Source organism: Cryptomeria japonica, chromosome 7, assembly GCF_030272615.1.
Source record: "Cryptomeria japonica chromosome 7, Sugi_1.0, whole genome shotgun sequence".
In the NCBI taxonomy this organism is placed as follows: Eukaryota; Viridiplantae; Streptophyta; class Pinopsida; order Cupressales; family Cupressaceae; genus Cryptomeria; species Cryptomeria japonica.
In genome coordinates, this window is record NC_081411.1 from 213242183 (window position 1) to 213268935 (window position 26753).

Sequence of the window (26753 nt, forward strand, 5' to 3'; positions counted from 1 at the left end):
TGTCAAATTCACTCAGGATCATTACCCACTTGGCTAGTCACCTAGTAAGTGTTGCTTTGTTGAGGAGGTATTTCAACGGATCTATCCTTGCAATCAACTTAGTCTTATGAGTGAGCATATAATGTCATAATTTCTGTGAAGCAAAGACCACGGTGAGACATGCACGTTCGATTGGTGTGTAGTTTAGCTCATATCCCACCAATGTGCGACTGATATAGTATATTGCCTTTTCCTTGCCCTCAACAATTTGTTGTGCTAGGAGTGCCCCCAGTGCTGTTGGAGTAGCTGAAATGTATAGTAACAGAGGCTGATCTGGAACTGGTGGCATCAAAACTGGTGGGTTCAAAAGATAATCTTTGAGCATCTGAAAATCCTGTTGACAATTATCATCCCATTTGAATTTGATGTTTTTATGTAGCAAGTGCTGAAAAGGATTACACTTATCGGCAAGTTGTGCTATGAATCTCCATATGGACTGAAGTCTGCGTTGTAAGGATCTAAGTTGACTGATATTTCTAGGTGGTTGCATCTCCAAGATGGCCTTGACTTTTGCTAGATCGGCTTCGATTCCTCTTTTGGACACAATGAATCCTAGGAGCTTCCCAGAGGTTACTCCAAAGACACATTTCTTAGGGTTTAATCTTACTTTGTATTTTTCCAACCGATCAAAGATGACTAAAAGTATGTCCAAATGTGTATCTCTGTCTACTGATTTACCCAAGAGATCATCGACATAATCTTCCATGGTTACGTGCATGAGATAATGAAAGATAGTAGTCATGGCTCTTTGATATGTAGCACCTGCATTTTTTAGCCCAAAGGGCATGATATTCCAGCAGAAAGTTCCCCAAGGACAAGTGAATGATGTTTTGTGTTGATCCTCAGGTGCGATCCTGATTTGATTATAACCAGAAAATCCATCCATCAATGATAACATTTCATGACCTGCTGTGAGATCAGCAATCAAGTCAATATTTGGTAATGGGAAGTCATCCTTTGGACAAGCTTTGTTGATGTCTCTGAAATCTGTACATATTCTGATGCTGTGATCCGGTTTACTAATAGGTACCAAATTGGAGATCCATTCAAGATAATCAATTGGGCGTATGAATCCAACATCCAATAATTTCTCAAGTTCTGCTTTGACTAGTAATGCCACTTGTGGATGCATTTTTCTTAATTTCTGTTTCACTGGCTTTGCCCCCGATTTGACTGTCAAATGATGCATTACCAAATCCGGATCCAGTCCAGCCATATCAGTGTATGACCATGCAAAGTTGATTTGTCATTCTTTGAAGAAGCTTATGAATTTTGACCTTTCGGACTCTGTCAATGATTGAGCCAGGAATATATTGTGTGGAACCTCTTATGTACCAATGTTTGTCTTGATAGTCTCCTCTACCAACATTGATGACTTTTCCTCATATGATGCTGGGAGAATGTCGAGCCTTCCATCTTCAGGTGCCTCAGAGAGGTTTTCGCCCTCAGATATGTCCTTTCTTTTTACTTTTTTGGGATCAGATAGTGCCACAGTGTGGTTTTCGCCATAAGACCCTTGATTTGTTCTTATTTTCACATTTTTGCGATTGGAAGGTCCGAAACCCTCACCAAAATATGCCATGTTGTTGAGTTCTATAGTGTATCCTGCTTTGTGGTCCCCAGGGGGAAGATCATCTCATATGCCAAGATAGTCAATAATAGCTTCATCATTTTGGAAGGTGTCAAATTGTGCTGGTCCTTCATGATCCTAATCAATGAGTTGATGGTGAACGAGGGGAAGGCCTTTAATATCTTCGGAGTTAGCGGGGCTAAGAGTGAAGATGTGGTTGTATTCAGGTATATCAAGGTACTTGTCGAGGTCATCGATGGCACTCTCCTCATCAGTTTCGATCGCGAGCGAATCCAAATTGTCATCACTAGTAGCGCATTTTGGGATAGGTGTTCTCATCCTATGTGATTTCAACCTAGAACCTTGAGACAAAGACTGTGTGGCCTCCTCATGGGTTGTTTCTTGACCAACTCTGAACTTTTTATAAAATTCCTCTTCTTCTGTGGGTTCATCTGGTTCTCTGAATGTCTCGGTGAGCTCATAGTCACTAGAGGATTTGTCTGAACCCCATTCCCATTTGTTGGAGTCTATGGAATAGCGATCCTCTTGTTGAATTTTGGCAACTTTGATTTGTGATGCTTTTTCTGTCCTTTTAGAGTGGATCTTGGAAGTCAGAAAACCAAGTCCCTTCGAGCGTTCCCTTTTTATAGTCAATTCAGGTTGTAAAGGTTCCATGATGCCTTCCTTTCGTAACCCAAGAGGGATTTTTCCATCATACTCGAATTTTTGTAGAATCTTGAAGCCTTTGCCATATTTCTCACAGGGTATATTGATGTGACCTTGTGTGTCATCTTCAATGTCTTTGTATAGTATTTTGTATAAACCTTCCTCTTCCAGTTCACCCCATCTTTGAAAGGTAGTAGGGTCCCATTCAAGTACTATGATGGTTATTTGCTTGTTAGGATGTGGTCTTCCATATTCTTTTGGAGAGCTCATGACTTGTTGTAAGTACATGGTTTGATTTAAAGTGTATTCTCCCATGCCTTTGTCTTGAAATTTGCCTTTAAGCTCACCTTGTTTTGATGTCGAAGGTTTTAATGACTCAGGATCAATGTATGCCGAAGAAGGAACAACTTCACGATTACTGGGAATGATGGTCTCAGCATGTGATCTCAGGTTATTGCAATATATGAATGGATTAGGATCGCGTTAACTGTTACCTCAACTCCATTGTGAGGAAACTTAATGCATTGGTGATATGTCGATGGGACTGCCCTCATTTCATGAATCCAAGGATGCCCTAGCAATATATTATAAGTGAGATCTAGATCCAAGACTTGACAAACCACATCCTTTGTAATTAGTCCAATTCTTAGAGGTAAGGTGACTGTGCCCTTGGATGAGCGTTCTTCATCATCATATGCCTTGATGGTGATTTGATTTGTTGAATTCACAACTTTATCAGAATATCCCAATTGTTTAATGGTGCTCAATGTACAAATGTTTAGACCAGCTCCTCCATCTATCAGGACTCGTTTGATTCTATGTTTGTGTATGAAGGCTTCAATGTGTAATGGTGCATTATGTGGCTGACTTACGGAGGCGTCATCAGCTTCTATGAATGTAAGGGAGTGTGGAACGGAAAGGTATCCCACCATGGCTTGAAACTGGTCCACGTTCAGATCAGTAGGAACGGTGGTGTCTCTCAAGATTTTGTCAAGAATAGCTTTATGAGCGAGGGATATACGTAGGAGCTCAAGGATGGAGATGAGCGCGGGTGTCTTCCCTAACTGTTCTACAAGGTCATAGTCAGGTTTGGTTGATGAAGAAGCGGTATTTTTAGTGGAGGCACCTGGCAAAGTAATTTTACCTCGACGAGTTGTAACATGACATTCAGAGGTAGGTTCGGAAGAAGATCCAACACCTCTTAGGACAATCTTGGGTCGCTGGGTAGAACTCTCAGGAGTTTTGTCCTTGATGATAATAGTAGAGACATGATTGTCCATCGAGATGTGATTGATAGTTGAATCATAGTTGTAAGGTGCTCTAGTATAGTTGGCTTGATCATCTGTGACTTTAGCTTTTCCCTTGTCATGCTTTGGGAATGGTTCCTTAAACATCTCATGTTCTTGATTGGATGAGTGTCCCTCAATCTCAATGTCACCTCTATCAATGAGATCTTGTATGATGTTCTTCATTCGATGACAATTTCCTGTTTTATGACCCTTTCTCTTATGAAACTCACAATACTCATCATCATTCCACCAATTTAGTTTAACCTTTGGTTCATATGGAGGAAAATCTGGAACTGTGATCACTTTGTTTGCCACAAGCTTTTTGAAGACTGATTCAAGTGGTTCTCCCAATGGGGTGTACTTCCTTCGTGATCTAGAAGTTGTTTGAGTATTCACTTGATTGTTTGTAGAACTTGTTCCCGAAAAGATGAATTTGGGTCGCACTGTGTTGGCATCAACAACACCATCATTGACTGTGTTTTTGTTTTTATTCCAAAATCTTGGCTTGTCTTTTCCTTTAAAGTCATCTTTGTTTTCCTTGAATATCTTAATGACTCCTTGTTCAATTAGAACCTTTTCTATTGCTAAGCCTTTTTCAATAATGTCCTTGAAGGTGGACAAACAAGCTTTCCTTAGATCATAGCCAATGTCTTTGTTAACGTTCTGGGTGAACATTTCTACCATTTGTTTTTGTGGAATTTTATTAAAGCATCTGCTGGCTAGATTCCTCCATCTTTGTAAAAATGATGCAAAAGACTCTGCCTCTTTTTGCTTGGTGTTGCACAAAGTAGTGACTGATATGTCTGTCCCTGTATTGTAGGAGAAATGTTGAATAAATGCCTCTACTAAGTCACCCCATGATTTAATACCAGGTGGGAGTTGGGAGAACCATTCCATAGCTTGATCACCTAAGCTTTGTGGGAATAATCTCATCAAATATGTCTCTTCTGAAGCTACTTCAATGCAAGCTGTGAAAAACTACTACTTCAATGCAAGCTGTGAAAAACTATCTTATGTGTTCCTTAGGATCCCCTTTTCCTCTATACTTATCAAATTTAGGCATCACAAAGTGTGTAGGAAATGGAGGCATTGGAATGCTCTTGTCGAATGGATAAGGACATATGTCTCTCATTGTGTATGTTGGCTTTGGTGTATTTATGTCCTCCATTTTCTTTTGTAAGTCCCTGATTTGTTGCTCCAAATTGCTCTTAGGTGGAGATCAACTTCTTGAAGCATACCCCATGTTTGAGGCACCAATTTGAGGAGGAGCTTGTTGCATATATGGATGATATTGATCATACACATGTTCATATGGAGGAGGTCTATAGTGATGCTGCATATATGGACCACTTGGTATAGATTCATGTTGAGGAACACCATATCTATTTTGTGCATATATACCATACTCTACAGGCATGTCATGTTCTAATGTGTTGCCCCCAAATTTGACACGGGGTTTCCTTGTGTCCAAATTTTGAGCATGCCTTTAAATATCCAATTGCTTTGGTTGATCCGTAGCTTGAGTATGTGATTGAGCATATCTGTCTACTTAAGACTTCCATAATGGTCTGCGAAGGTGAGTATCATATGCTTGACCATGTGTATGTGGGACCTCTGGTTTTTGAAGCAAAGATGATGGTGATTCTGGTACCATATATGGTCCTCTATTTCCTCCACTATTAGGCCTCCTTTGATCCATGTTGGAGTGAGTTTGTCGCAAAGGTCGATTTTCCATTATTTGGGACATGTCAAAATCATGAGGTATCTTGGCTCCACTTTGTGCCATCATTTGTAAGAAGTATTGTCTATCTCTCCCCATTATTTCCTCAACCAACCGATTGAAATGGGGATTCATAATAGATTCTTCCACATCTGCTGAATGTATTGAAAAGTTGTCCATATTGTCATTGTGTGTAGCATTGTTGTTTGTAGTGTCTGTGTTCTCAACATTTGGAATGTTTTTATAGACATCCATGTTAGGCAATGTAGTGTGATTAGTATTGAAAAATATATCATTGTCATACTCATAAGAACTCATGTTTGTAGACTCTTGAGCCTCTTTAGTTTCTCTCCTAGATTTTTGAAGATGAGTTTCAACCATGAACTAGGTATTGACCAAGATGTGTGAGACTAGATGAAAATGAAAAAAAAGTATGGAAGACCAAGAGTTGTATGGAGTGTAAATGAATCTGAGATGTACTTGCAATGTACAAAGTGTAAGACCAAGTATGTATGTAGTAGAGTAGGCATGACTTCCAAAGAGAGGATAGTTTCTCTTGATGAGGTAAGTTGACCTTGACTCTAAGTAAGACCAAATGAGACCCAAAGGTAAAAAACCTTGATGAGGGACCACTTAGCAAAGTGTTGTTGTATGTAGTGTGTTGACAAAGTATAGTGAGGACAAGCAAGTGACCTTTTGACTCAAGTTTAGACAAATGTGAATGTAAAGCAAGATGTGAAGCAATGATGGACTGTGTGAGACCCAAAAATAGGTTGAATGCTAGATGAAACCTAGAGAAACAACCTAGGAAGCTCAAGAATTCCAAAACTGACTGTGTTTGCTTGCTGGACTGTAAAAAATTTTCAATTCTGTACACAGACGCACCTGTATACTTCACATACGCGATTCCCCGACACAGATGTGTCTGTATTCAACACAGACGCTGTTAGACACACAGACACGATTCTGCCCTTCACAGACGCACTTAGATGACACAGACGTGATTGGAATAGACACAGACGCGTTTCTATAAACTTTGTGCAATTTTTTCCAATCTGTGAAGTCATTTTTGTTGTGACCAAATCTGACTGTTTGACTGTTTTTTCGTGACAAGAGGACACAATGTTGATGAGGACTCAATGTTTGCAAGTGTCTAGACTCAAAAATGACTCCAAGAAAAGTGTGTTGTTTGATGTAAAATTGTTTTGCATACACTTGAAGACACAAAAGACACAATGTTTTGCTGTTTGGTCTTGAATGTTTGAATGTTTAAAATAAGTCAAGCACAATTCTTATGGCTGGCCAAGACAATAGTTGTTGATCCCACATAGGGTTTTACCCCTGAAGCTACTCTATTCAGAGTGGATACTTAGATGCTTGACCTCACTGGCTCCACCCTCAGCACTCACTTCTCGGGTCAGCCAAGCATCAGTCCCCATGAAAACTCCCCATGGAGAATTTTGTATCTCTACTAAGAACCGTATGTGTGTGGGCCGCTACCAGAGGTCCGACCTCCTGCCCCAACAACTAGAAGGATTTGGGCTTCTAAAACAAAAAGGTGCTAGTAAGGGCATCCACTCGTGTGGCCATACATGCGGCACTTTCAGCTCTATAAATACAAAAGGCTCCCAGCTGGTAGGGGTTACGCGCTACAACTGATCAAATAAATTTGATCAAACGGGTTTATGGGGAGACATAGTGTCGGTATGAACTAATCAACACATGTTATTCATAGTTTTCACCATGAATATATTTGTTTATAGTGGTTTGGAAGAGGTGGGTTTTCCTTGCTATCACTTGGGTCGTTCTCTTCTCACTAGTAGTCCTAATGACCACACGGGAAGAAAGGCCCTCTAAAGATTAAACAAAAAGAGCCTATTGCTCAAGACACAAAAGACAATGATTCAATTTTAGTGTACCAATGGAAGTGTTTGCTATTCTATGAAAACAAGGCACACAATAAAAATCCAAAACCCTTGCCAAGGACCTGCAACAAAAAGTTGTTAGTAGTTTGGGTTGTTTGAAATAATCACCCCTTCCTGCAAACACACAAGTTAGGTAAATTTTAAAACCCAAAAGACTTTGTGAAATAGGGGCCTTCAACCAAATGATTTTTCCTTCAAGACAAGCTGCACCAATTTCGTTAGCTAGATCTGAAAATGTTAGCTCAAAATAAACCAGATCTGAAACCCTAAATGCAAAATCCAAAAAACTGAATCAATGAAAACCCAAAATTTGAATCGAGCAAGCATAGACGCGATTACCCTTAATGCAGACATGACTGGATAACACATATGCGGTTATGTGATGCACAGACGCACCTACAGAACACAAACGCGCTTTCGTGACACAGACGCTGGTTAAAATGACGCAGACGTGACTTTACCACACAGATGCGCCTTCCTGGAACTTGCAAAATAAAATATTGCCAAAACATAGACATGGAACCAGATGTCGTAGACGCGCTAGAAAATAAAAAACGTGGTCCGAAAGTGCGCAGATGTGGAAATACCAAAAATGCTGTCGAAAATGTCCGATCTGCAACTTCAAAAATGTAAAATCTGCAACAAGGATGTTAAATGCAAAAGCGACAAGAGTCCCACCGGGCATGCCAAAATGTATATTGTGAAAATGGATAACAATAATAACAAAATTGAAAGGCTAAATGAATTCAACCACCAAACCCTAGCCTAACAACAACAAAGACCAACCATAACATATGAAGATTACCTAAGACAATGCAAATCAAATGAAATCACAAAGATTATACCAGCACATGTCCAATAGGGTTTTGATCTCCATTCTTCCTATCTTCATTGATCTTTCTTGATATATTTGCTCTCAGATTTTATGTGCACAAGAGCTCAACAAAGAACGAAATGTGGTTGCAAGTAGGATCGTAGTGTAGTCAATTGCATAAAAAATCATTAGATCATTAGGGTTTGATAATGAAGAAAGCATCTCCTTAAATAGAAGACACAATATGAAATGGAGGGATAAGATTGAGAGGTGTAAAAAGGAGGTCGGCTAGGATTAGAGGGTAGGTAGAAGAAATAATAAAATAATGAAAGAGGTAGGTAGTGTAGGAATTAAGAGATGAATGACATGTGTTATGTGTAGAAAAAGCTAATGAATTAATTAAATAAATAAAGATTTATTTAATTTATAGAAGAAGTGGGATCAATTTAAATAAATAAAATATTTATTTAATTTAGGAAAAGGATAATTTAAATAAATAAATGTATTTATTTAAATGAGAAATAAGGCTAGAAGAGGATAAATGAATTAATTAAATAAATAAAGATTTATTTAATTAATAGAAGAATTAGGCTTAGATAATTAAATAAATAAAATATTTATTTAATTAGACATGACAATTTTGAGTGTCTACAAGACCCACTAAAAAATATACTCTTCTAGAGTATGCTTGGTTAAAAGCAAATCTTGTTAAAGATTACAAACACATTGCTAGAAGTGACCCGGTTAAGGGATTTCCCTCAGATCTGTTAGGATCTTCACCTTGTTAGAGGTGACCTTGTTAAAGGATTTCAAACACTCAATCTAAATGTCACCTTGCTAGAGGGTTTTACAAATAAGACTGTTAAGTCCACTCGGTTAAGAGATTTTCTGTCACTTCATAAAATAATAGTAGTAAAATATATCTGCAACTTCACATCTACAAATGCTAAAGAAGATTCTTATTTGCTCAATAATCATAGGACTTATCTTGTCCCTCTGCTGGGCTTTATACTCTGTTATCAAAATAGATCTTCAAGCTTCTGTGCTCGGTAATCACTATGTAGCATTTCTATGCTTACATTTGCCCGCATGCATTGTTTATCAACAGTTCTTTATTTATAAACAATTTGCCAACCGCTTAATCTCCTTGATCACATTTCCCATGATCAATCATAGCCATCAGATCTTCAAACTCGACCAGGTTCAATGTATCCTTCAATCTGAAAATGTTTTACCTTGCCTTGGAACTTGCATAAATTTCTTGGAACTTGTGCTAAGGTATTGCGGTTCAATTTGAGCTGTAGATCTTCCTGCCAATCTTCCATTGCCATAGATTTTTTTAACAAACTTCATGCACGGCTTACCAATCATTTAATCAACTCCAGCTCATCAGCTTCCTTCATTAAATAATGCTTTAATGCATTCTGTTATTACTCGGTTGCAACTTGGTAAATGCTAAACTTTACTCGGTAGGCATTCTGCCTTGATTAACTGATAGCAATAACCTTATGGTTTACCGACTAGGTTCTTTGCTTGGTGACATAGTATAGTATTAACCTTACAAATAATAGCATATGTAGGATATCAAAATAATCTAGACATCATGATCTCATCATTGTCTAACTCGGTAATAGTTGCCCATTGAATAACTTATTCCTCCCCTTATTCATTACATTCTTTCTGTTCATTTACCAATATCTTTATACTCATCAAATCATACTTCTTAAGGTATGGCAACATCATACTGAATCAGAAAATCAATTTCTTGACATCAATGAAAAAATAATAATGTTAAGACAATGAACATCCTTAATCAGTTATATCCATAGTCATCAACAACCTTCTCAATATCCTTATTGTAATTGGAATGCCAACAATCTCCCATGTCTGTTATAATGCCAACAATCTCCCCCTTTGGCATTGATGGCAAAACCAATTGATTTGACTTAAATGATTCAGATTGCTGTAAAATGCTGAAATGCTGAAATGCTCTCCCCCTGTCATTAGTCTTCTCCTTGGTTCTGAAATGTAGTCTTCTCCTTCAGACTTCTCCCCCATTCACTAGTCTTCTCCCCCTTTGACAATAATGCCAGAAATGAAAAGAACTAAAACATAATTTTTTGTCGCTAAGAAGTAGATTCTTTGCTGTCATGTATTTACTTAGTCTTGGTCAGAGCATTTTGTCTTCAATTCCCGTTCCCCGTTATTGTTTCCTGCACACCTTTAGAAAACTTCCTAAAGTGTGTAAATCAGCATCAACTCTAAAAGATATTCTGTAGAATCATTGAATTGATACTTTCACCGAACTCAGTCAGTGAATGGAAGATAGGGGTAGGACTCCTAACTTGCTTCTAAGATATTCAAAAGTGTCCCTTGGCAGTGGCTTGATGAAGATATTTTCTATTTGCTCCTTTGTCCTAACATACTCCAACACCACTTTCTTCTCTTGGACTTCTTCTCTAAGATAATGATATTGATAGAGATGTGCTTTGTCTTAGAGTGCATTACAGGATTCTTTGAAATATTTATGGCACTAGTATTATCATAGAATATGGTTACTGGCTTGGTAACTTGCTCATTTATGCCTTCCAATAGTTGTTTGATCCATGCTATATTAGTACAATTCAATGTTGCAACAACGTATTCAGCTTCTGCTGTTGACTGTGAAACACATCCTTGTTTCTTGCTAAGCCAACTCACTAGTCTTTCTCCTAAAAAGAAATCTCCTCCACTTGTGCTTTTCCTATCATCAATGTTGCCTACCCAATTAGCATCAGTATAAACTTTTAAATCAAAATCATTTCTTTTCTGATATACTAAGCCATAACCCTCAGTGCCTTTTAAGTATCTGAAAATTCTCTTGATTGCTGTCATGTGTGTTTCCTTGGGATCTCCAGAGAATCTTGCAACTATACCTATTGCATGTGCTATATCTGGCCTGCTGTGAATAACATATTGCAACTTTCCAATCATGGATCGGTAAAGTGTCTCATCAACAGATGTAGATTCATCATTCTTTGATAGTTTACAGTTGGTAGCCATAGGAGTGCTTACTGGTTTTGAATCCTCCATTCCAAATTTCTTCAAGATTTCCTTTATGTACTTGGACTGGGTAATGAAAATCTCATCTTTCATTTGTAGTATCTATAAACTTATAAAATACTTTATCTCACCAATTAATGACATCTCAAATTCTTTGCTCATTTCATTTCCAAAGTTTTTGCATAGAGAGTCATTTCCACAAAAGATAATATCATCAACAAATATGAATGCAATCTCTCATACCATGCTGTAGGTGCTTGTTTCAATCTATATAAGGCTTTATTCAATTTACATACCTGATCATTATTCTTAACTTCAACAAATTCTTCAGGTTGTTCAATGAAAACTTCTTCTTCTAATATACCATTCAGAAATGCAGATTTGACATCCATTTGATATACCTTGAAATTTTTGAATGCAGCATATGCCAACAATGTTCTTACTCCTTCAAGTCTTTCCACAAGTGCAAAAGTTTCACCATAATCAATTCCTTCTACTTGAGCATAACCTTTGCAAACTAGTCTTTCTTTATTTCGAATGACCTCTCCCTTTTCATTTAGCTTGTTTTTGAAAATCCACTTTGTACCGATTACATTTTTGTCCTTCGGTCTTGGGACTAGTGTCCATGTGTCATTCTTCTTGATTTGATCAATCTCTTCTATCATAGCATTTATCCAATCTTCACTGTTAAATGCCTCTTTCACTATCCTCGGTTCAAATTCAGATATCAGACATGTGTTCTGTCCCAGTTTGTTCCTTGTCATCACTGGACCATCCTTATCTCCTATAATCTGACTTGATGCATGATTCCTTCTAACATACTTGGCTAATATAGGCTCGATAGACTTTGTATGTTCTTCTTCATTACTCGGTAATTGGATATTCTCTTCATTACCTTCAATAGTCTTCTCGGTAGGACTTCTTGGTTGAACATAGACAAATTCTTCATAATCTTCTGGTTCTTTAGAATTACCTTCATCATTTCTATCTGTAAATTCATCAATTTTCACATTTGCACTTTCTACTATTTTTTTATATGATTTGATCAGACATTTATATGCTTTGCTTCTAGAAGAGTAACCTAGAAATGTTCCTTCTTCACTCAAACTTACCATTTCTATCATCTTTGTGTACATAGCATCTACTTCCAAAGATTTTAAAATAACTTACATTGGGTTTCTTGTCATACCAGATTTCATAAGGTGTCTTCAAAGTTCCTTTCTTTAGTTGTACTCGGTTCAGGGTGTAAACTGCTGTGCTTATTGCTTCTCTCCAAAATGTTTGTGATACTTTATTTTCAATCATCAGGGTTCTGGCACAATCCGTAATGGATCTATTTCTCCTCTCAGCTATTCAATTTTGCTATGGGGTTCTCGATGTTGAGACTTTCCTTTTAATACCATGATCATTGCAGAATAAGTTGAACTCATCAGATGTGAACTCTCCTCCTCTCTCTGATCTAAGACATTTCAGTTGTCTTCCTATCTCATTTTCAACTCTTGCCTTGTACCATTTAAACATTTGAAAAGCTTTTGATTTTTCTTTTAAAAACATTACTGACATCATCCTTGAGTAATTTTCCACAAATAATATGAAATATTTATCACCATAGTAACTCTGAACTTTCATAGGACCACAAAGATCAGTATGCACAAGATCTAAAATTTCCTTAGAAGTGTAGGACTTACTTGTAAAGCTTGATCTTGTTATTTTTCCCATCTGGCATCCTTGACAAATAGCATTTTTAGGTTTTTCAAGACTCGGTAGCCCTCTTACTCGGTGCTTCTTACTTATTTTGATCAGATTATCAAAATTTACATGACAAAACCTTTTGTGCCACAACCAGGTATCATCTATCTTTGCATATAGACACTTATTCTGAGTTGAGTCAAGGTGAAATGTGTTACCTTTTGTTTGTGTCCTGGTAGCAGCTAACTTTCCATGCTTGTCATGAACTTTGACAATTCCTTTTTGAAACTCTATTCAGTAACCTGTGTTGTTTAGCTATGCTACACTCAACAAATTGTATTTCAAACCTTCAACCCAATAAACATCATTACATTTAGCATTGTCAAGAAGTGCTATGGATCCTTTACCTTTTACCGGACATGGTGCATCATGACCGAATCTCACATAGCCTCCATCATAATCTTCTAATATAACAAACTTGTGTTTATCACCTGTCATGTGATGTGAGCATCCACTATCTATGATCCAAGAATCATTAGTATTTACATGAGATATTAGAGCTTTTTCTTCATACCTTTCTTCATCTGATCCATCTTTGATAGCCACATAAACAACTTCCTCTGTATCAGTTTCATCTGATTTATCATCATTAGATTCCTCATCAGCTATTAGACATGTCCTTTTATCTGTTCTCCTGAAGTCTCGGTGTCCTCTGTAATGATTATCTTTCAGTCTGTCATCTCGGTAATCTCTCTTTTCACTAGATTATTTGTCAGGACAGTTAGAAGCCATATGTCCAATTCTATCATAGTTAAAACATTTCAAGGGTAGCTTTCCTTTGTACTTACCTTTTCGTCTCGGTAACCTTTTGGCTAATTATCAGATTCATCAAGATGGAAAGAACTAAATGTAGCCTCAACTTTATTAATAGATGTCCCACTGTTATCAAAGTTACTTAACTCAAATGCATGTAGCTTACCAATAGTAGCATCTAAAGAGACTGGCATATTGGGTACAGACCTCAATTCATTGATTGCAGAGACTCGAATTGCATAAGCTGGTAGAAGGATTCTTAACAACTTACTTGTTACATCCTTTTCTTCAATAGTTCCACCTACTCCTTTGATTTGATTGACAATCTCCTTTAGTCTTGTACTATACTGGGTTATGTTCTCACCTTCAGTCATCCTCATAGATTCAAGTTGTCCTCTTAGACTACCCACTTTTGCTCTTTGAACATGTTCATCTCCACCATACACAGATATGAGCTTATCCCACATTGCCTTTGCATCATTGCAGCCTTCTAGGTCATTAAACTTTGAGTCGGTCAATGCAGATGTTATTTCAATCATTGCTTGCATATGTTCTTGCTTTTCCTTTATCTCTTCCATTGTTAATGGATAGGTTCTCAATGAGGTGTAGTCATTCTCCAGATAATATACAACATATTCTCCAACTCCTGATAGGTGCAGCTTCATCCTTTTCTGCCATGTAGAGAAACTAGACTTGTTCAGCTTTGGTGCATCCCTCTTATACATCTTTGGATCTTTGCCTCAAGTACCTTTAAACTTTTTCTCCCAGAGTCCAAAGCTCTGATACCAATTGATAGTTCTGATACTAATATGTTTAGTACACATGCCAAGCTAGTAGAATGAGAGGGGGGGGGGTGAATCATACAAACTTAATCTTCCACAATAACAACAGATTCAACCTCAGTAAACTTATCAGAAAAATAGTAAAGCATGCAAACTCATAAATAGATAAGATCACACAACATATAATACCAAATTTAACATGGAAACCCAAATAGGGAAAAACCACTATGGGATTTCAGACCCACTAAGAAATATACTCTTCTAGAGTATGCTCAGTTAAAAGCAAATCCTGTTAAAGATTACAAACACATTGCTAGATGTGACCTAGTTAAGGGATTTCCCTCAGATCTATTAGGATCTTCACCTTGTTAGAGGTAACCTTGTTAAAGGATTTCAAACACTCAATCTAAATGTCACCTTGCTAGAGGTTTTACAAATAAGACTGTTAAGTCCACTCAGTTAAGAGATTTTCTGTCACTTCACAAAATAACAATAGTAAAATATATCTGCAACTTCACATCTACAAATGCTAAAGCAGATTCTTATTTGCTCAATAATCATAGGAATTATCTTGTCCCTCTGCTGGGCTTTATACTCTGTTATCAAAATAGATCTTCAAGCTTCTATGCTCGGTAATCACTATGTAGCATTCCTATGCTTACATTTGCCCGCATGCATTGTTTATCAACAGTTCTTTATTTATAAACAATTTGCCAACCGCTTAATCTCCTTGATCACATTTCCTATGATCAATCATAGGCATCAAATCTTCAAACTTGACTAGGTTCAATGTATCCTTCAATCTGAAAATGTTTTACATCACCTTGGAACTTGCATAAATTTCTTGGAACTTGTGCTAAGGTATTGCAGTTCAATCTAAGCTGTAGATCTTCCTGCCAATCTTCCATTGCCATAGATTTTTTTAACAAACTTCATGCACGGCTTACCAATCATTTAATCAACTCCAACTCATCAGCTTCTTTCATTAAATAATGCTTTAATGCATTCTGTTATTACTCGGTTGCATCTCGGTAAATACTAAACTTTACTCGGTAGGCATTCTGCCTTCATTAACCGATAGCGATAACCTTAGGGTTTATCGACTAGGTTCCTTAGGGTTTACCGACTAGGTTCTTTGCTCGGTAACATAGTATAGTATTAACCTTACAAATAATAGCATATGTAGGATATCAAAATAATCTAGACATCATGATCTCATCATTGTCTAACTCGGTAATAGTTGCCCATTGAATAACTTATTCCTCCCCTTATTCATTACATCTTTCTGTGTCATTTACCGACATCTTTATACTCATCAAATCATACTTCTTAAGATATGGAAACATCATACTAAATCAGAAAATCAATTTCTTGACATCAATGACAAAATAATAATGTTAAGACAGTGAACATCCTTAAGCAGTTATATCCATAGTCATCAACAACCTTCTCAATATCCTTATTGTAATTGGAATGCCAGCAATCTCCCATGTCTGTTACAATACCAACACTTGAGAGCCTCATGAGAGTGTAGTGTTGCATTTGGAGCTTAGTGTGGGTTAATCAATTGAAGGTTCTCTTAGATACATGGAGACTTAGTTGAGGCTATAGTTATCTTGAGATGACAAAAATATTGTTGAGCTAGTTGCTCTTGATGAGATTTCAGCTTGAAATTTGAGGAGCCTACATCTTGGTTGGATGAGAGTTCAATAGAGACCTATGAGGAGATTTCTCTTGGATGAGTTCTGAGGACTTGTATATCATGAAGGTACAACCTCATTCCCCACTCTTGGTCTAGTTAGTGGTTTACCACTTGAGAGGTATTTCCCACTTTTTTCTTATGTGCTTTATGCTTATCTCTCATTGGATAAGGATCTTGAGACATGGTGAGATGGTAATGGAGGATTCACTATGAGAGATGTAGAGCATAATTATCTCCATTTAATGCAATTTATTTTATGATCACAAGGGATGATAGTGAGATAATTTTCTAAAATGGGAAATTGTGTAGTTTTATCTTCATCGAGAGGCTTACATCCATGCAAATACATGGAGCATATGTTATGTTTAATATTTTGAGATTGAATAGTATGGGTTTTGTTGAGTCTTTTCTCTTGGGGTTGTGAAGGATATCTTACTTATCATAGCTAGCATTTAAAGGTATTTGTAGAAGGACATGCTACATGTTTATGGTTTTTCAATTTCTCTATTTAGTTTTAGTGGTCTTCTTGTATGTTTCGATTCATATATAATATTAGATGTGAGGTTTGGTGTGGATCTATAGTGATCAGTAGTTTTTGGTCAAATTTTATCACTTGGTTCTCAGGTGATGACATGGAAGTTCATGTATCTCTTTCTTCTATCATATGTGGAGAACTTGTGAGAGTCGTGGAGACTTTCAAAGAGAGATGTTTCTTATAGTAGTTTTATTTTGTAAGATTTTCATATATTTTTGGATGATGCTTGGCACTACATAGTTGCAAACTCTAAGAGATGTTTATTGGTAGAATCAGTATGCGTTTGATCTTTTTAGATTCAAAATTATCCATGCAGTTCGAGTCCTTAGATGTGCCTTCTCTTAATTGTCTAGTTTTCACATGGAGCTCATGGGTGTAGTTATGGGTTGATTATGTTGGTAGAAAGAGTTTACTAATGTTATAGACCTTCAAGGTATGAGTGATTGGATAGATTAGCACTTTTGATGGGATCATTTTTCAGTTGGGTGGGTTTATCAGTTGGATGAGAGAATTTAGTTTGATTTTTATTCTATTTTGTTTTCTACAGGACTAGTTTAGTGTTGTGTTTTGGATACGGTCTTTGAAGTTGATGTTGTTGATGCTTCTATATATCTTTTAAGAAAATTTGAATTGTGAGAGTATCTTGTATCCTTTGATATCACTGGGATCTTATGCTTGTGTTCTTTAGGCCAGTGCTTATACACCTTGGCTTGTTCCTTTTCTTTCATGGGTGGCATGTTGGAGGATGACAATGATTGTTGCCTGATCTAGTGGACATCTTGGATATTGTTTTACATATATTTATGGAGTACAATATCATATTAGGGATATATGTGGTTTCATGGGTGGTTGTGATGATGTTTTATCATCGCTTGGCTCTTAGAAATGTAAATATTGGTGTTTCTAGTGACTCTTGACAAGTTTTTGACAAGTGGGAGAATGTTGTGCAAAAGGTGTCTTAACCTTTTAGTCCGACCATTATTTATTTGGATATTATTTTTTTAATATGGTGAATTAATAATAATATCCTAAGTTTCTAACTTTATACAAATTCATATCACATTGTGGGACCCATCAAGTAAGAAATTCTCATGTGCATAGTGATGATATCATGGTATAGTATTACTTGTCACCTAGGTATTGTTAGGATTAAGGTGCCATCTATCTTGTAAATCCTATGACATGGTTCTAACATCCTTTGAAAGTGTCCTAAGGTACTTAGGATGTATTGGGAAAATAATTTGTAATATTTAATTCTCACCATTGTTTTTAATACAATCATAAGGGGTGATTGGTTACACCAGCAACACTAAAAGTGGGTTGTGAACACAAATATTTAATATTTTTTCCCCACTTATGGATGCATAGAATAAGACATTTATTGACTTATGAAAGTGGAAAATGAGTGACCTATGGGAATCTTCAAGTGGAGGTATGGAAGGGGCAACATGTGTCTCTTGGATTTTGGTCATTTATTATATTTCATGTAATGTTTATCATGAAAGTATAGGTGTCCATATTGGAGGGAAGGTATCGGAAGATAAACCAATGCCATGTAAATTTTTGTGGAGGGATTCCAAGGGTTGTGTTTGTAAGTAATAAAGAGTCTTCTTTGGGAACATTTAGTAGTAGTTTTAGAGCTCTTGCTATTCTATAAATTTAGCCTGTGGGTGTAGATTTTATGTACAATAAAAACTGAAATAGTTGAATGTAGTTTTCTCTATAGGAATGAAAGACATATGGGAGGCATAAGGAGGTTGTTCACATGTACGTAGGTTCTAGTGGAGGAAAATAGGAGAATGTAAGTGATTGTATTGTAAGCACATTTAATGTTGCTAATAAACAATGATTGTATCAAAATAAGATAGAAGTGATTGTATTATACAATAATGTTAAAAATTTAAACAATAATAAATAAACAATGATTGACATCAACATAAGATAGAAGTAATAAGGCATAAATTAGTAACATAGCATCACAATAAGATTGTTTTCTCTTCTTGGTGAAGTAATGTGTGGATACTATGTTACTTATGCCTTATTACTTCTATCTTATGTCGATGTCAATCATTGTTTATTATTGTTTAAATTTTTAACATTATTGTATAATACTAATTCATTAGTATAAATGATGGGCATATCTTGTTATTGATATCTAGGTTAAAATGAATTGATTGTATATCTTTATATAGGGTTCCCTAGGAAAATTACTAATTAGGATGACCTCTAATGGTCATGTGTAGCCACAAGGACCAAAATCTATCGGGGAGATATAGGGCCTACACCATTTCAAATTAGGGCTTGTTTAAGGGGGACTATGGAAATTTGGGGAGCCATAGTCTAGAACAAGATATTCCATGCCCTAGTCCTCTTATAAATAGGACCAATGCAAACATAAATGGGAAAACGATCTCCTAGATGGGACCCACCCAATGTTGTTCATGGCATCAAAGGTGGACAATAGGGTCCAATTGGACCTAGAGAGGGGATGGAGATAGAACATGCTAAAGTAGGAGCACAAATATGAGGTGTAAATTGAACTAGTTATAATTTACTATACTACATTTTGCCCCACTTTAATGGGAGTATGAGGCTATGCAAATACTCGTGGTAAGGTAGAAAGATGTGAGAGAGGGGAAATTAGGAGCGAGATCATAAGGATATAAGGCATCAATAATTTTGAAGAACCAATCCACTAATCTTAGAATCTTAACTCACACAATCATATGCAAGGACACAAACAACAAGACAAAGACAAAACAAAGACAAACAAAGACAAAATACAAACACCACAAAAAGGCTTCAAGTTGACAAGTTGAAGATATCTTGATAATCAAATGCCTTAGCCACAAATATCATTCTCGTAATCCTATCACAAGAACAAAAGTGATCACATAAAAAGAGAAAGAGAATGCATCAAATGATGAACCATGATCTAGAAATAGAAAAGCAATGAGCTAATGGGGAAGAGAAAAGAGAGGAAATGAATTTCATGGGATAGCAAGTTGTGTTATGCTAGGTGATCCATGTGAAGAGAAGAGTTAGAATAGTCTAGTTATGTTTTTCTAGTTCCACTCATCTTTCTTCATATGTTGTTGTATGGTTTTAGGAGTTAAGCATCTAGTATAAGACTTTGTATTGTTTGTTTTCGAGCATGCAACAACCTATATAAGACATGAAATATGTAGATGGTTTCAAGAAGATCTCGTATAAGACATATAAAAGACGTGCATTAGGTTTTGGGCACAAAACATCTCGTATAAGTCTTTATTTTGTCTGGTTTCAAGAATGAACACCATATATAAGACATGCAAAATATAGTACAATATAGTAGAAAGAGGGTGATATGTTGCAATCCAAGTATGATTGTAATTGAAAATTAATCACCACTTATGATAAAGATCCCCAGTTAAAGATTTCTACTATTGCCATACGGTGAGGAGAAACATGATAGGGCGAATGGAGTTCTAAGATACTTCCTCTTCACCAAGAAAAACAAAAACATTAGTTGTAAGAGCTATGCAAGTTAGATGAAATTGGTCTTTATTGGCATACAAATTTTTGTCCCTTTTTAAATATAAAACAAAACCCTCTGTGCCCTATGATAGAGACAAATATGCAACAAATAGTTGGACCAGTTGCCTATTAAATTAGTAACTTTCCTCTAAATTTTAGAGGTACAACTCCCTCATGTGATATAATTGGGGTTCTTACAGGATATGCTTTTAACTAGAAGACAGGAAAGGCAACCAAAAAATAAAATAAGGGGAAAACATAGGATTTAAAGAAAAATAAAAATGAATGACTCAAAATTCACCCATTTTCTATACACAACCAATTGTAATGGAGATTTGAAAGAGATTCTTTTCAAATAATGTAAATGAATTACAACTTAAAGCTCTATAAACATATACATCCATAACTAAATACACAGATGAATTCAAGGAACTGATTGCAAATCTCAAAGTAAATGTCAACCAAATGAACATGCATGAATACAAAGCCTCAAACAAATTTCATCACTTAGATTCATATTCAAAGACGTAAAGTTTCTATTCTTCTATATATAAATTATGTTTATGAAAAAGAAAATAGGTTGTCAAAAACCAAAAACTTAACTTAGAACTACATTTAAAATAAAATTAATCTATACTCACTCATGCATCAAAGTGAAAGGGAAATCACTTCTCCATTTCTCCCCTTTTACAATAGTATATATAATAAAAGAAAATAACTTTCTAAAGATAACAGTTTCTTTTGAAAAGAATCATATTTGTAAAGAAAACTAAAAGCTACTTTATGGTCCTATGGCATAGGATTTCTTGCCTCCTCAATTCTTTGCTGAATATGGGCATCAGTCATCTTATCCTTTTCCTCTTCTTGAACTAGCACAAGAGTCACCATTGCAAACTCCCTATCACTGTTGTGACATTCCTAGGCCAGACCGATCAATCCATGGGGAATATCCTCCTATGGATTCTCCATCATGTTTTCATCTGGCTGTATGACTAGGGCTAAACCATTACTTGAAAGAACCATCTTTCTTTTCCATTTCTCTCAAGATATTAATTGTCTTTCTATTGTCTGAGAAATATGTTCATTGTTTCAACTTGAGTGTTCAATCTGGAGATAACATCCACTTGCTCACTTTCTGGCCAATTTAAATTAGGATGGTTGATAGGAAATCGATCTTCATTTAGGAGAACCATTTTGATCCAAGGCAGAGGAATAATCCATTCTTAGCAGCTCTAATACATTAATCTAGCTAATCATGATGGGCTTTGAAGTACCACCACCTTTCCTTCTTATATTGAATTCCTTTAATGCATTAAATGTGAGCTATGTGAGTTAAATTTATTTACTACCCTCTGTCTTGTGCTACCACCTTTTCATGTCTTTCATCATTTGTTCAACTATTAAGGAGACGTGCTGGCTAATCTACGTAAGATTATGCTTTTGAAAGAGCACAAAGTAAGCTAAGCGGCGAGTGAAAAATTCTGAAGCAAGATTTCATGTCTTCAAATCCTTTGATATTTCGATGTTGTTGTGGCTCCATTGCTTAGTGTTCTATGTCTCTCTCAAATATATATCAACCACTTGGAAGGATTGGGTACTTGATTATTAGTGGAAGTAATATCAAAATTCTCAAATCAACTGATTGGTCGATAGATACTATTTTGCAACATGAAGATTGCATAATTGAACATTTAGGTTTTAGGAACATTGACGGTAGTTCCACCCCACCAAGATTTGTTGATCATTTCCTAAGTTGATGCAAAAAAATGAGAGATTGAAAAAACATTCCTCTAAGGAAGGTTAGAATAAGGCATTGTCTTGGCTGCCAAAGGTGGTTGAAGGCTGATAATGCAACATAAGTACTTATGGGTTGATTTTAAGGCAAAAGGTGATGTCTTGAAAAATTGGTGAAGGAAAAGTCCAAACATATAGGCTCTGAATGGAGATAAGGACCACAAAGATGCGGAGAACTCTAGGATCCTAGGTTAGACTAATTCTTTATCTATTGGGATATAGAGTTGGAAAGCTTGAAGAACAAAGGGCACTTTTTGGAAGATGGGTGGGGGAAGATTGGACACACGCAAAAATGGGAAAGCCAAAAATGAAACTAGGCTAAATCACATGAAAAATTATTAAGTATATACATGGACATAAGACCCTACCTCAAGGAATTCTTAAACAAACTCATATAAATCCATTCATAGGATAAGAGAAATAACTGTCGGTGAGATAAAGTGACTGGTGGATAAAAATCATTTGCAAACTTGACCACCAGCTTTTGACCACCAACTTGTGACTATTGTGAGAAGAAATCCACAACTAATATTTTGTAATAATTCTCTTAAAGAAACATCCAATCCAAAGAGGCAATCTGCATTATATATATCCAAGGCTAACTAGAGAGTATCAACACTATGCTATGTAGGTTGATTTAAATTTTTATTAAACATGCCAGTGACTTGTGTTTGATTTCCTATGAAGTAAATAAAATCTCGAATTGGGCACACTAAATAGAAACGGTGAAGACAACTTGTAAGGATATTTTTATCTAAGTTTGTATCTTTTGAATTTTTTCCCACAGGAAATGTACCATTAGGCTCATTTATTTCAGCCATTAACTCATCCGTTATTTCAAGATGTTTGTCTTTATTACGTATCTCATATGATAAGTTATGAGATAAAACAAACATAATGTCACCTTCAAAATGAAAAGATTTCATCATTGGGTGATTACTTACCTCTTTTGAGTACAATGTGTTTTTCCAATTTTCATCATCGAATTTGAATGTCTCAAAATCTGGTTGCATATGAGACATTGTATCATTAGTATATGATTAATTGCATTTAACCTTTTCTATAACATCTTCATGATTTTCCAAATATTTGGGCTACAACAATTCTTCATTATTATGCCTATGAATGAATTAAAATGATTCATAATTTATTAGCATATCAGCATGAAAAACATCCTCTGATTGTTCAAAGCTACATATTTCCTTTTGATGTTGATTTCTCATATTTGCTTGGGTAAAATCGTTTTTTGAAATCGCATCAAAAATTCCAAATGTGAAAGTTTCATAATCTAGTGAACCTTTGTTTAATTCTTGATCGTTCGCATCATCAAAAGTTTGTTCAATTGTGTTTGTAGCTGGGCAATTTACTAATTCCTCCAATTGAGTAGAATGATTATCTGCATCTCTAGAGGGGTCAACTTTATTGATATTTAAATAATAAATTCCTCTAAGATTCACATTGCAAGTCCTGACTATAGAACATGTTAGAATGTTTCCTTTATTTAAAACTATTAAATTCTAACAATAGAATATGGGGAACACCTACTTTTCTCTTTTCATAACAGGATTCTTTTGTATAAGAGGACTTTTTTCTAAAATAAAATTTTGATTTTGTAAGATTGTTTCAAATTTTGAAATTTTCAAAGTGCATTCATTTATACATTCTTTTCTTTAAATGACCCAAATAAAATCAAGTCATCTTCTATCTCAATAGCTTCTTTTTGTGCATCTTGTAAATTTTGTATCTTTTTATGCTTTAGGTAGAATTTGACTTCTGGTTTTAATACAACAATGAACACACATAACTGGTTATTTTCTCATGGTTGATCATTTTGAGGAATATTTTTAAAGGTTTGGTTAAATATTTCCACAAATAGATTCATCTTTTTCTTTTTGTATTTGGAAGAATTAAAAAAACAATGCATATACATCAACCATGGGTTTTAATCTTCCACTAAATCTCACCTTTAAACTGTTCTAGTTGGTAATACATCCATCTTCCAAATTCCAAATCCATTTTGCAACACTTCCAATAAGGATTTCAATAAACAACCACACGAACAAGTCTTCTCAAACTTCAAGTATAACATAAGTGATAGTGAATGCTTGGATATGATTATCTGCATCTTGGGAGTCTTCACTACTGAATTTAGGAAAAAAAATCTTGAATCTTCATGTATTGTTGTGTATTGAGGTAGAGAAAATGGTCCAATTTGAGTTTCCCATGGCTGGGAGGCAACCAAAGCCATAAAATGAAACTAAAATTCTTTAACCAAAGAGATCTTTAATAATCACAAAGTCCCCAACCTCTTCTCTTGAGAAGGAACTTTCAAATTTAGGAGAGAGAAAAAAGTACTAATCTTTTGATTCCTCCGCATAGTCAACAAAAATCTATTAGCATATATATTTGTCCCTTTTGAAATATAAAACAAAACCCTTTGTACCCTAGAATAGAGACAAACATGCAACAAACAATTAGAGAAGTTTCTGATAACTCAATGATGAACTGATAGTACCAAACTGGTACTGAGAGGGGGGGGGTGTGAATTAGTATAGACAAAAACACATTCGTAAAACTGGTTTGTCAATAGACACTACGTTTTGACAAACAAATAGTAACACCGGTCTTAAACAAAGTACAACCGGAAAAACCCAAAATAACTAAGACAAGCATAAACCGGTTGACACTTATGTTTTCACACAATCTAATACTTCATTTCCATTTCACCCTAGTGCATGAACAGGTAACCTATCACAAAAAATATAAACAACTAGATCAACATGATTTACCTTCAGACACAAATCACTTAAACCATCACATGAATAACACCACGCATGACACATAGATTTTTCACGTGGAAACCCAACTGGGAAAAACCACGGTGGGGATGAATACCCCCAAGCTATTTTTGAACTCTTTAGAGGTCTGCTTTGTTAGGAGCCTTGTCTGGTTAAAGACTAATACAATAGGTTCTGTTAGGAACCGATCCTATTAGGGATCACCCGGTTAAGGGATGGCTAGAATACCCGGTTAAGGGTTAAACCCTGTTAAAGGTTACCTTGTTAGAGGATTTCAAGAACTCAATAGTTTTGAGTCACCCTGTTAAATGATTTACAGCAAGCCGATTAAAGCTAACCTATTAAGGGATTCCCCAACTGTTGAAGTGGTTAGAGATCAATAGGTATTACAATGATCTAGTAACAACACTCAATGCTAATGCAGATCCACTTTAGCTCCTCTTCACCTCCTGTACTTACACTCTGCAGGTATCACTTCTCTCCTCTAGTCTGGCAAGAATCACGTATCTCTTCACTTGGATACACACACACAACTTTTTCCAACAACCTCAGAAAGAAACACAACATTGACCTTATAGGAAATAGATAGGTCGGTAGAATAAACCCTAACCACTAAACCTGTTAGGTTAAGCAATTCAAACAGTTCAATCCTGACCGTTGAGCACATTGCATTAAATGCAATAGTCTTAAACTGATCTCAAGACATTCTCCATTGTTCATTGTCCACCACTTTCATGGCGGCTGATAACCCATCACACGTTTTCACCGTTTACAGACTTCACACATTCCCAAGATAGATAGGAACAATCTTCTTCATGCAAGATCCTTCATGCGCACAAGACTGACATGGCAACATGATCTGTTCTTTGTTACAATGCTAACTCATCACACAAAGTCACTGGTTGAGTCAAACAGACTTGAAGCACTTCAACCAGAAACCCTAAAGTTGAGACTACCAACCGGTAGTAATACAAAGCTTCCATGTACCCATTCTCATATCAACATGTTGGTTCACCTTGAACAAACATACCGCTTCACTTTGGCACATATACTGGTTCACAATGTTATACCGGTTCTCACATATACTGGTTCTTGGTAACATACCAGTTCTCTCTTCTTCAGCATATTGACATCTATGACAACATACAATGTCATCATGTCCTCATACCAGTTCACATAATGCCAACAGTCATCATGTCCTCATACCGGTTCACATAATGCCAACAATCTCCCCCTTTGGCATTGATGGCAATATACAAAGATATCTCTCCACTTTACATCTTCTCCCCCAATTTGTGCAGATATCTTCTCCACTTCACTTCTTCTCCCCCTTTGACAACAATGCCAAAGTAGAGGCACAAGCTTCCCTGTTCCACTATGCTGCTCCCCCTAAGGAGTAGCATCCTTCAACACATCAATCTTGAAATTTTTTTTGACTATGCAATACTTGACTGATGTGGAGCAAATACCTTTAGTTCACCTCCTAAAGGGGCAACACCCCTAATTCACCTCTTAAGTACATAAATGTAGCCTTTGGGAGAGGCTTGGTGAATATGTTTGCTAACTGATCCTTACTGGAAACATGTTCTAGTGCAATCTCTTTGTTCTAAACCTTTTCCCTCAAGAAATGATACTTAAGCTCAAAGTGCTTGGTTCTAGAATGTAAAACCGGATTCTTCGAGATGTTAATTGCACTATTATTGTCACAAAATATACTTACCGGTTTAGATACAAGAACTTTGAAGCCATTTAATACATGCTTCATCCAAATTGTCTGAGTCCAGTTCATGAAAGCTGCAACATACTCTGCTTCCACTATAGACTGAGAGATACAACTCTGCTTCTTACTCATCCATGAGACCAGTCTACCACTAAGAAAGAATGCACCACCGGTTGTGCTCTTCTGGTCATCCACATTACCTGCCCAATCAGCATCTATGAATACTTTCAAGTTGAAATCCTTTCTATATGGATACCACAGTCCATAATCAATAGTTCACTTCAGATACGTAAGAATCCGCTTGACTGCAACCAAGTGGGATTCTCTTGGACTTTTCTG